The sequence below is a fragment of the Chrysochloris asiatica genome, unplaced genomic scaffold (genome assembly GCF_000296735.1).
Source record: "Chrysochloris asiatica unplaced genomic scaffold, ChrAsi1.0 scaffold00230, whole genome shotgun sequence".
NCBI lineage: Eukaryota > Metazoa > Chordata > Mammalia > Afrosoricida > Chrysochloridae > Chrysochloris > Chrysochloris asiatica.
The window spans coordinates 480,142-491,875 of record NW_006408748.1 but is presented as its reverse complement, the minus strand read 5'-3'; the positions used below and the strand labels follow the sequence as shown (position 1 = coordinate 491,875).

The 11,734-nt window shown below is 42.9% G+C and overlaps 1 pseudogene; it reads right to left on the bottom strand.

Annotated features, from left to right (window-relative positions):
* Window positions 1-11,381: 11,381 nt before the first annotated feature.
* LOC102834375 overlaps window positions 11,382-11,734 on the bottom strand; it is a 58,257-nt pseudogene continuing 57,904 nt past the window's right edge.

The following is an 11,734-nucleotide window of genomic DNA, read 5'->3' as shown; positions in this document are numbered from 1 at the left end:
ATCTTTTCTTGATGCATTCTGCATCATTCAATAATTTGCCCAGAGAATCCTTCAATAACAAAAGTTGAGGCTTCAATTTTTTTCTTCAGTTCCCCCATCTTGAGAAATGCTGACTGTGTTCTTCCTTTTTGGTTTTCTAATTCTAAATCTTTGCATACTTTATTATAGTATTTGGTTTTATCTTCTCAAGCTGATCTTTGAAATTTTCTGTTCAGCTCTTGGACCTCTTCAATTCTTAGTGATAGGTCTTAGTGTAGGCTAAATGAGGTAACACTGTGGGTTAAAGTTGGTTTGAAAAGCAAGGTAAGTGGTTCAACCTCACCAGCAACTCTATGGAAACCCTATACATGGTTGCTATGGATCAGAACAGACTCAAAGGCACTTAACAACAACAACAAATAAATGACACCTTTAAGCACATAACACCTAGCAGATGGGCTTGGAAAACCTCTAGGTCTCCATCTTTCAGCCTATTAATTTATCAGAATGTTCCCTGGCCTATGGTATGACATGACACTAAGACTTCAGAACAAAATGGCAGTTTATAAGTCAGACTGTGTATAACCCTTGGAACAATGCAGTTATAATACCTTCTTTAAATACCAATCATTTTATATCGGAATTTCATTGTATGGGGATACTAGGTTTCAGGGAACATAAATGGATAGAATATAACTAAAAACATATCCTAATTATTACATACACGTTATAGATGTTCTTAGCTTTATGCATTTTAGTATTTTGTAGCCATACGTGTGGCACTGTGGGTTAATGCATTGGACTGCAAGGTCTGTTTGAACCTCAAGGTTGGTGGTTGAAGTTTATCAGCTGTTCCTTAGAAATCCTATACAGGGTCGCTATGAGTTGAAACCAACTCAACAGCACTTAACAACAACAACTTCTCACTTTTATCATGATGGGATGGGATGGGATGATTCCACATTTGTCTGAGGGAAAAATTGACTTTGGCATCATCTGTCTATCACAGTATTTACAAAGTCAAGACAGAGGAAAAGTCTGTGACCTCGCAATTCTTTATTCCAGTCTATTTGTGAGGACCATGAATGATTCTTTTTTTTTAATTTCTGAATTAATTGATTGCATTCATTCAAACAGAGCATGCGTGCAGAGTGGCTTCAAGACAAAGTGGTTCTTCATGGTGGCACTGGCGTTGGCCTTTGCCAAGGAGACCCTGAGTGTGTAATTGAAGAAGAATAGTAATATAGCTAATGTTCAAAGTGGCCACTTAAGTCAGGCATTGTCCTTGGTGCTTTCTGATAGGTGTTGTTGTTCTGTGCCGTGGAGTCAGTTCCTACTCATAGCCACCCTGTATAGGGTTTTCAAGGCTGTAAATCTTTTTGTGAGCAGAAAGCCTCGCCTTTCTCCTGTGGAACAGCTGGTAGTTTCGAACTGTTGACCTTGAGGCTCGCAGCCCGATTCTTAACCACTACACTACCATAGGTAGTCAGGGATTAAAGCAGGGCAGCCTGATCTCTGAATCCATTGTTAGCCTTTGGAAACCACCAGTGGGTGGGGAGAGTCATCGAAGGTCAGGGACCTGCGTCAGCCTTAGAGGAGGACGGAATGAGAGGCAGAGTTGGTCATACCTTAACCATCCCCCTTCCTTGGTCCTCTTATTCCTCCAAATCACTGTCTAGTGAAATCTTCCTAAGAGAGATGATTCCATAAGAAGTCAGAAACAGTCTTGTTTGAAGGGAGGAGAAGAGGATGACCAAATACCCACGTCCACTTCTCGATTTGTTCAGTCATTCCTCAAGCCTGCATTATGTAGTAGCCCTTGTCTGATCCAGGGTTCCGATCCTTATACACATTACCTGCTCAAGCTTCACTGCTAGAAAAGGTGTGAACCCTAACAGACTCGACAGTTCACATCCTAAACACAAAGCTAAGGTGGACTCCAAACATTAAGGTGGTGACATGCAGTGCTGGGCTCACCTTTGGCGTTTTCTACTCATTCGAAGGGATTTCTACTCATTTTTAGGGAGATCATACTAATCCCTGTAAACCAATATTCATCTCAGGAGAAGGTTGGGGCTCTTAGAGCTGTAGGCTTCTTCCAGAGGAGCTTTGTTATACATTTGTGAAGATTTATTCCCATCAATGGTGGTCTGGGTCCTTGTCTGAGTATTGCACTAATATACTTGTTTGTTGTGTTAATAAGGGGTTAGAAGGGTAATGCTAACAGTTGTTACAAAGAAGGAACATATGTTTGTAGCCAAACACCATCGACTTTTCTTTCCTGTTCCCACAATCAGTCCAAGGCAATTCTGGGTTGGGAGTGGGGTGGAGTGGGTTTCATCTTTCTTAAAACAGGGACTCTGAGGGCAACGGCAGCCCGATCCTTGATACGCAGCAGACATGGAAGAGGAGACAACATAGAAAATGCATGAGACAGTTCTTTATGGGCCTGGCCCACCCTCCTCATCACTTTTGCTCACATCCTATTAGACCTCACTCACCAGACCACACCTTAGAGCAAGGGAGGCTGCAAAACTGCCCTAGCTCTGTGCACAAGAAGAAGAAATGACTTCTCTCTGCTTTGCTTTTACATTTGCATCTTGTTATTGTTGTTCTATGGCTACCAGTTTGGAGGCTGAGAGTTGTCAGTAAAGAGGGGTGAGAGGAGAAGGAGAATTTTCTAGAGTGATCCATATACAGCACTAATTCTAAGTGTGGAAAGTACCAAAAAACCCTCATTTTTATTGAGTACTTTTATTGTTGTTGTTAAGTGCTGTTGAGTCAGTTCCCATCCATAGCAACACTGTCTAAGGTTTCTGAGGAGTGGCTGGTGACTATGAACCATGACCTTCAGGTTCAAACTGACCTTGCTGTCCAGTGCTTACCCTTCAGCACCAGGACACCTTTCCCTTATTGAGTATGTAATAGAGTCCTGGTGTGGTGCTGGAGGATAAACCTTTGATCACAAGTTTGGTTTGAACCACAAGGTCAATTGTTCAAACTCACCAGTACTCCTTGGAAACCTTATAAAGGGTCGCTATGGGTTGGAACAAGGAGCTCTGGTAGTGTAGTAGTTACGAATCAGGCTGCGAACCTCAAGGTCAGCAGTTCAAAACTACCAGCTGTTCCATGGGAGAAAGATAAGGTTTTCTGCTCCCGTAAAGATTTACAGCCTCAGAAACCCTGTACAGGGTTGCTATGGGTCGGAACCGACTTGACGGCACATAACAATAGCAACATGGGTTGGAACTGACTCTATGGCACTTAACAACAACAAAGTCCTAGTGTGATGCTGTAAGATAAAAGCACTGGACCACAAGTTCTGTTGGAGCAGCCAAGTCTGCGGTTCAAATCCACCAGTAACTATGGGTCACTATGGGTCACAACCAACAGCAGCATTTAACAACCACAAAACTATACTTGGGCCTTTACCTAATAAATGGTCACATTTATCGGTATAGCAGACTAGCACATAAGCCTGTTGGCGCTATTTTTGTTGTGTGCCGAGTCAATTCTGACTCACAGAGACCTCCGGTAAGGCAGAGAAAAACTACCTCGTAGAAAGCAGAAGGGTTAGAACTGGGGAGTTCAAACCTCCTACCTATCAGTTAGCAGTCAAGTGCTTACCTGTTACACCAGGACTCCTTCACATGGGTCTAGAACTACCTCAACAATTAGTTGTAGATGATACTATTCTGTTCTTCTAAAGGAACCTAAGGGCCAATGTGCTGGACCCATGTAGGCTCATTCTCCTCCCTTCTTTCCCTAATAATTTCCCAGGCTGATCCATCTAGGCTGCTGTGCTCGATGTGGCCGATGGGAGGCACCAGCAGGAGATGAGCATTTGGTGCATTTCTTCCCCCACCTCTCTCTGGCCCAGGTCCTCTCCTCCTATGACCACTGCCTCTGTCAGACAACTGTTCTGTCACAGCTGTAGATACCAGCAGGCCCCCCAGGCTTCCTGCCATTGCTAATCCTTACGCTTCACTGTTCTTCAGGGGTCCCTTAACCCTCCCTGTTGTTGTTACTGTCTTGTTCATTCCAATTCATAGTGAGCCCATGTGTCAGAGTCGAACTGTGCTCCATAGGTTTCTCTTCACTATAAATTTTATGGGCGCAGATAGCTAGGACTTTTTTTCATGATGCTGCTGAGTGAGTTTGAACCACCAACCTTTTGGCTACCATCCCAAGCCAAACCTAACCCAACGCCATTGAGTCGATTCCAACACACAGTCACTCTGTAGGATGGAACAGCACTGCTCCATGGAGTTTCCAAGGCTGTAAATCTTGACAGAAGCAGACAGCCTCACCTTTCTTCCGCGCGGTAACTGCTGGGCTTGAACCACCCAACTTGAGGTTAGCAGCACGATGTTTAACCCACTGTGCCACTAGGACTCTGAGCACAAATCGTTTGCGCCACCTCCAAAAATAGGTCCTTAATGAATGTACTCTTCAGTTACCCCTGAGAGAACACGGTCTCTTTCCATCTACTTCCTGAGACAATTCATCCAGCACCTGTAAAACACATACAGCATCTTTGTTTTTCAAAAAGTTTATTTCTTATCCTATCTGTTTTGGAGTCAGGCAGACATAATTATGAAACCCAGTTGGATCACCTATGATATGTGTGATCTTGAGCAAGTTACTTAATCTCTCTGAGCTATAGTTTACTCATCCATAAAGCAGAAATAATGGATTGTGAGGATGAAAAGAAATAGCATATATAAACGATTTAGCCAAGTGCTTGGCATATACTAGGCAATTATATAATTAGAAATGGCAAATGATATTATAAAAATATGTACAATCATATTAATAATTTTAAACATAAAATGTCACAGTAAAATTATAAATAGTGTCTACTGGATTGAAAACACTTTTTTTTTTTTTTTAAATTACAATCCCCAGCATTGGAAAACATGGAGGAAAAGCACACAAATGTAAGTGAACGTATAAAAATTGGTAAAAACTTTCAGGAGTGAATGTTACCTATAGGTATGCTGTTGTGGTTGTTAAGCGCCATAGAGTCAGTTCCAACTCATTGGTTGGTTCTGTGCCGTGGAGTCGGTTCCGACCCATAGCGACCCTGTACAGGGTTTCAGAGGCTGTAAATCTTTACGGGAGCAGAAAGCCTCATCTTTCTCCCACAGAACAGCTGGTAGTTTCGAACTATTGACCTTAAGGTTCACAGCCCGATTCGTAACCACTACGCTACCAGCAGCCCTGTATATAGGGTTTCTGAGGAGAAGCTGGTGGATTTAAACTGCTGACTGGTTGGCAGTTCAGTGCTTATCCTACAGCGTCACACCAAGAGTCTTGGTATAAATATTTACAGTCTAAAAAGTGCGTATGAAATAAACATTGGGTATCCATATAATTGATACAAAAAGATGGTCATGGCACATTGGTAAGTACAAATCTGTTAGAGAATTGTGTTTATAAAGCCATGTTGTTGTTGTTGTTAAGTGTCGTTGAGTCTGTTCTGACCTATGTAGGGTTTCCGAGGAGCGGCTGGTAAGCTTGAACCACCGACCTTGCGGTTCAAACGACTTTGCAGTCCAGTGCATTGACCCAGAGAGTCACACCAGGACTGCATGTTTTTATGTGGAAAAATAAAAGTATATGTATATTCACATTAATTTGGTTATTTCTGGAAGGTAGGGTTATGGGTAATATTCCTCTTTCTTTTTTAGGGGAGAGGGATTTTCTAACTTTTCTACAATGAACATTCTATAAACAGCATTGCCCAGTGGCTGTAAGTAACAATCAGCACACTGTAACGGTTCAGCAACTCAACAGTACCAGGCTGGACATCTGAAATGTTCTTGGTTTTTCCTTCATTGTGACCCTGCACAGGGTTTTGGAGGCTGTAAATCTTTACGAGAACAAAACGTCTCATCTTTCTCCCGTGGAACTGCTGGTAGTTTCACGCTGTTGACCTTGAGGTTAGCAGCCTAGCTCTTAACCACTACACTACTCGAATGCCTTGTAGTCATCATATGTGCATTCAAAGAAGGAAGAACACAAAGACAAAACAGTGCTTCTACCAGGAAGACAGGAGTCCTGGTGTGGTGCTGTGGGTTAATGCGCCAGACTGCAAAGCTGTTTGAACTGCAAGGTCGGCAGTTCAAGCTCACCAGCTGTTTCTAGGAAACCCTATACAGGGTCACTATGGGTCGGAACCGACTCAACAGCACTTCACAACAACAATAACAACAATCAGGAAGACAAGAACTTTTTTGAAAACTCCATCACAGACTTCAACCAAGTTAGCCAGGTTGGCATCCCATGACCACCCTAGGTAGACACTGGAAATGAAAAAGGGGGTTGGAAATGGAGTTGAGTCTGCCACTTGACAATGGCTACCACATACATACATATTGCCTTTGCAGTCATAATGATTTTTGAAAAGTGAGTGAACATTTAAAATGAGTCATTTCTGATTTTCTCTGATACCTTCCTGCCCCCCTCCTTTGTGCCACCCTTCCTCAGACTTCAACGGCCTGCAAGTTCACATTCACTGAGTTAAACAGGTGAGGCAGAAAGAGGAAACAGAAGAGGAGGCTGCATGCTCGTAAGCACTGGGAGTGGAGCGATAGGCCCAGGGCCAAAGGACGAGGCATTCCAGCAACCTCATCTAGGTCTCTCCGGTCTGAGATTTTGGCTATGAAACCCTAACAATAGAACCATTTGCAACTTCAGTATTTCTGGTCCTGGTACTATTTTATAGATTATGTAGAATTGGTCCTGGAGTTTCATTCGGCTTGCTTTGGTCTCAGGAGGGCTTCCCAAATCAAGAATATACCTAGGATACGACCAAGGGAATAGACTAAATTGCCCGAGTTCAAATCCTGACTCTGCCACATATCTACTGTGTGACCTTGTACTAGTTACTGAAGTTCTCTGTGTTTAAGCTTCCTCAAGTGTAAAATGATACTAATAATAGTATACTTCAAGGGGTTGCTATGAAAGATTAGATGAATAAATAGTTGTCAAATGCTTAGAATGTGTCTACATGCACTGGACTGAAAGGTCGGTTTGAACCACAAGGTCTGTAGTTCAAGCTCACCACCCACTTCTCGAAATCCCTATAACAGGGTCGCGATGAGTCGGAAACCACTCGACGGCACTTAACAATAACAAGAACAAGTACTTGTTAAAAGGGCACCTGATGTTCAGTGGTAAAATTCCCACCGTCATTCAGGAGACCTGGGTCCACTTCTCAGCCAGTGAATTTATACACACTCACCACTCATCTGTCAGTGGGGCTGATGCATTTCTGTGATGCTGAACAGGTTTTACCCGAGCTTCCTGATTAAAGCAGACTAGGAAAAAAGTCCTGGCAAACGTTTTCTTTGAAAATTGGACAGTGACAACACTAAGGATGACAAAGAGCTAGTCAACAACTGACCATCATGAGTGGGGTTGACTGGATGGTGGTTAACAGCAACAGCAAAAAATATTTGATAAATAAACAAAGAAATAAGAGAAAGGCAGATACAGTCAAAACTGTTTGAGTCCTATTTGTTTGAGGGCTCATCTTACTTTCCATAAAGCTCATGGCATCTTAAACTACCAAGAAAAGACGAATCCTCTTGTTTTCTTCCAGCTGCAGTAACATGGTCACAGCTGGGGGAAGGAAGGGGCACCCATGGGAGCTAAGAGCCAGGAAACACCTCGTGTGTGACAAGTACTTTCTAGGTACTATATGTATTGTTGTTGTTGTTAAGTGCCCTCCAGTCAATTCTGACTCATCACAACCCTCTACAGGGTTTCCAAGGAAGAGTTGGTAAGCTTGAACTGCCGATCTTGTGGTTCATAGTCCAGTGTTTACCTTACAGCACCACTTCAGGAGTTCACCTTATGTTGCAACTCATTTAAGTCTTATGAAGCAGATGCTATCACTGGCCTCACTGAACAGATGGTGAAACTGGGGTTCGGGGGTGAAGTAACTTGAACACATTCACACATCTATGGGTGATGGATCTGGGATTCAATCTCAGGTCTGTTTGATCCTAAAACTGGAATATTCCATATAAAGAATGATTTTTACACAGACAGACCTCATTGTATATGAGCCCAAAAGGTTTAAAGACATCAATTCTGACTCTAAAAATATGAAGTTCTTACTTAAAAGGACCAGGTAACAAAGCCCTTCTGTAAAATGATTTATTCCTATGTATTTAGTTTGGCAAGTTTTAATTTTCATATATTGTATTTTATTAAAATATAATGTATTTCTATTGTTCAAAAACTAAATTCCAGGACTGAAGCTTATAAAAACACACCAAGCAAACATTTGGGGTCAGGAGGGAGGGGACAGTCTAGGGTACAGGATTTAAAGACCTTTCTGTATAGCCTTCTAAAATCACTGAAATCCAGTAGCCCTTACCAGCAATAAATCACCATTTCTGTTGCCAGTTCTAGACATATTGTCTTGAGGCTCAAATCCTGCCTTCGGCCAGCTGAAATCATCAATAATTAACAGCTTGAATACTGGAAGGTTCAGATTTCTGCAGGCAAAGCTTCCGTATCCCTTTCTGTTCTCTGACTTGCCACCTTTGAAAAAACCTGTTCCAAAGAACTGTCCATAGCTAGATACTGTTCAATGGTTTTCTAAAATGATCTTTGTATATTCAAGGAGTCTTCCCTGTTCTTTTCCTTTAAAGAAAAAAAAAAAAAAAAAGTCTCCAGACCCCACCCTACCCCACCCTACCCCACCCTTTGCTTCTTAAATTCTGGAGTCAGTAGTCCAAGAGTTAGAGCCAAGATAAAAAGGATTGAAAGCAAAATAGACTTTTTTTTGAAGGTTTTGTTCCTAGCTCATGCATACACCCACCCTGAGATGTAGAGTTCCAGGACATGACCTGTAGCCACCACCAACCCCACTGGCCCTTACCCTGACCTGGGGCTGCTTCCCCACCCCAAACTCCAACTGAGAGGAATTAACCCTTTCCAAAGAAGAAGATACATGTTACCTGCCAACTGCTCTAACCTGCCCACTCTGGGGGCTAATTTCCCCCCTTTCACGCTTTTGGCTTCATAATAGTTCTCATGCTGTTTTTTAAGGGGCTATTGTTGTGAAGTGCTGTTAAATCATTGGTGGGTTTGAATAGTAGACCTGGTAGTTAGCAGTCCAGTGCTTACTCTATGGTGTCACACTAAAAGGGGTTGTTGTTTTTGTGAAGTGTCGTTGAGTCGGTTCCGACCCATAACAACCCTGTATAGGGTTTCCAAGGAGCAGCTGGTGAGCTTGAACTGCCAACCTTGCAGTTCAAATGACTTTGCAGTCTGGCGCATTAACCCACAGCATCACAACAGGGGTTGTTGCTAAGTGCCGTTGAGTGGATTCCTACCCATAGCGAACCTGTGTAGGGTTTCCGAGGAGCAGCTGGTGAGCTTGAACCGCCGACCTTGCAGTTCAAACGGCTTTGCAGTCTGGCGCATTAACCCACAGCGCCACACCAGGACTCCTGTAGCAATTTACAACCTTGGAAATCCTCTGAGGCAATTCTACTCTGTCTTACAGGATCACTCTGAGTTAGAACCAACTAACTGGCCACGGCTTTGGTTTACACGGGTACAAATGGCCAAACAGCAGCTGCACTAAGGCTCCGAAGGCGCGTGGGTAGGGCCGGGTCGGCCGTAGGCAGGAGAGACCGAGAGAGAGATTAGGTGAAACATTAGCCACAGCCGTTTGGATCCAGTCCAGTGTTTTTCAATTATTTCTTTATGTGCTTTTGGTCCTGGGCTTATTTGGCATTGGGCAGGCACCCATTAGAAGATTTCACAATGATTTGCCATGTTACAGTTCTAAACAGATGTGAACTCGTCACCAGAGGAAATTTATGTTTTTTTACCATCTTCTCCCTGCCTCTCCCTGGGGAGCTGCAGGGAAAAGTACTTCAAGCAAATTAATCAAAATGACTAGGTAATGCTCTAAAAATAATAAACGTTGTTATAATCTGGATCTCTTTCAAGTTTGAGCTCATTTTGGGAGCTTGGAGATCCATACATCAATTCACATGTATATATACTTTTTTGTACAGTGAGATGGACCATACTGTATGTTGTTGTTAAGTGCCGTCGAGTCAGTTCTGACCCATAGCAACCCTGTGTAGGGTTTCCGAGGAGCGACTGGTGGGTCTGAACCTCCAACCTTGTGGTTCAAACCAACCTCGCAGTCCAGCGTATATATTACCCTGCAGCGTCACACCAGGACCCTGGACTACCGTCCCTACTTACCTATAGGTAAGTTATGAAGACACTCACATGCATTTATCCTCCTAAGACTAGATTGTGTTATAACTAAGTTGATTAAGCAGCTTGATCAAGGAAGGGGGCAAAGGGTGGATGCCTTAAGGATTTCTTAACTTGTTTCTGTAACTGTGCAAATTAAGATAGGCAACAGACCTTGAATGGAGTCCTGGTGTGGCACTGTACGAACACGCACTGGACCACAAGGTCAGTTTGAACTGTAAGGCTGACAGTTCAAACTCACCAGCTGCTCTTTGGCAGCCCTACCTCAGACCTTGAAGCAGCTCTGGTGGTACAGTGATGAAATCATTTGGCCTCTAACCAAAAGGTGGGCAGTTTGAACCCAGTAGCAGCTCCACAGGAGAAAGATGTGGCAAGCTGCTTCCATAAAGATTTACAGCCTTGGAAACACAAGGGCAGCTCTACTCTGTTCTGGAGTGTTGCTGGTAGCTGAAATCGACTTGACAGCCACAGGTTTAATTCCTTGGATAGGCCTTGGGTGGTTCAAATGGTTAATATGCTTGACTCCCCTCAGAGTCATGTTGGACGAAAGGCCTGGTGATTTACTTCTGAAAGATCCACTACAGAAACACCCTACGGAGCACACTTCTACTTTGACACACATAGAATTGACGTAATGGCAACTGGTCTTTTGGTTATAGGTTTTGCAATCAAGGCTGGGCACAAAGCAGGGTGTAGAGTTGGAGCTATAATAAATGGGGGACAGATTGATCCTATCTCTCTGAGCTTCCTTCACCTACTAACATTAAAAACAACAACAACAAGCAAGTCACTGACACCAAGTCAATGCTGACTCATAGCAACCTACTAATATCAGATGTGGAGTCCCGGTGTGGCACTGTAGGATGAAGCGTTGGATTGTAAGGTCGGTTTGAACCATACAGTCAGTGGTTCAAACTCACCAGCTGCACCTTGGAAACCTTAGACAGGGTTGCTGTCATTGGAACTAACTTGACAGCACTTAACAACAACAATGTTAAGAGGTACTTTTTTAGTCAGAAGAACTGTAAAAGATCTGATAGCAGATTTAAAAAACCAGTTCGCAGTTAGCAGCAACAATAGAAAAACAATTACAGTTCTAGTTTCAAAAAACCTTCTGAGATACTTGTTCCAAATGAGTGTTTCTATATGAAAAGTAGCTTGTAACTGGGTACTAGGTTTTCAACGCCTTCATCAATCACTGGACTGAGATTAGATAAACCTCCAGGAAGCTGTGAAGAGAAACCTGGGAAAAAAGAAAAAGGGTTAATAGTCAGGTGGATTCTCTTCTTATTGCAACTGATGTAGTTCTCTGATTTTTCAATTGTTAAAAATTTCTGGCCTCTTTCCATAAATCATGCCCCAAGTAACTTAAGAGCAAGGTGTTCTTTATAGATCTGGATCCAAACCATCAACAGCCCTGGATGATCATTTATCCACGTCAGCCAGGCCTCCTAGGCCAGCAAGCTTGTAAGGAAGAAAAAAAAAAAAAAAAAAA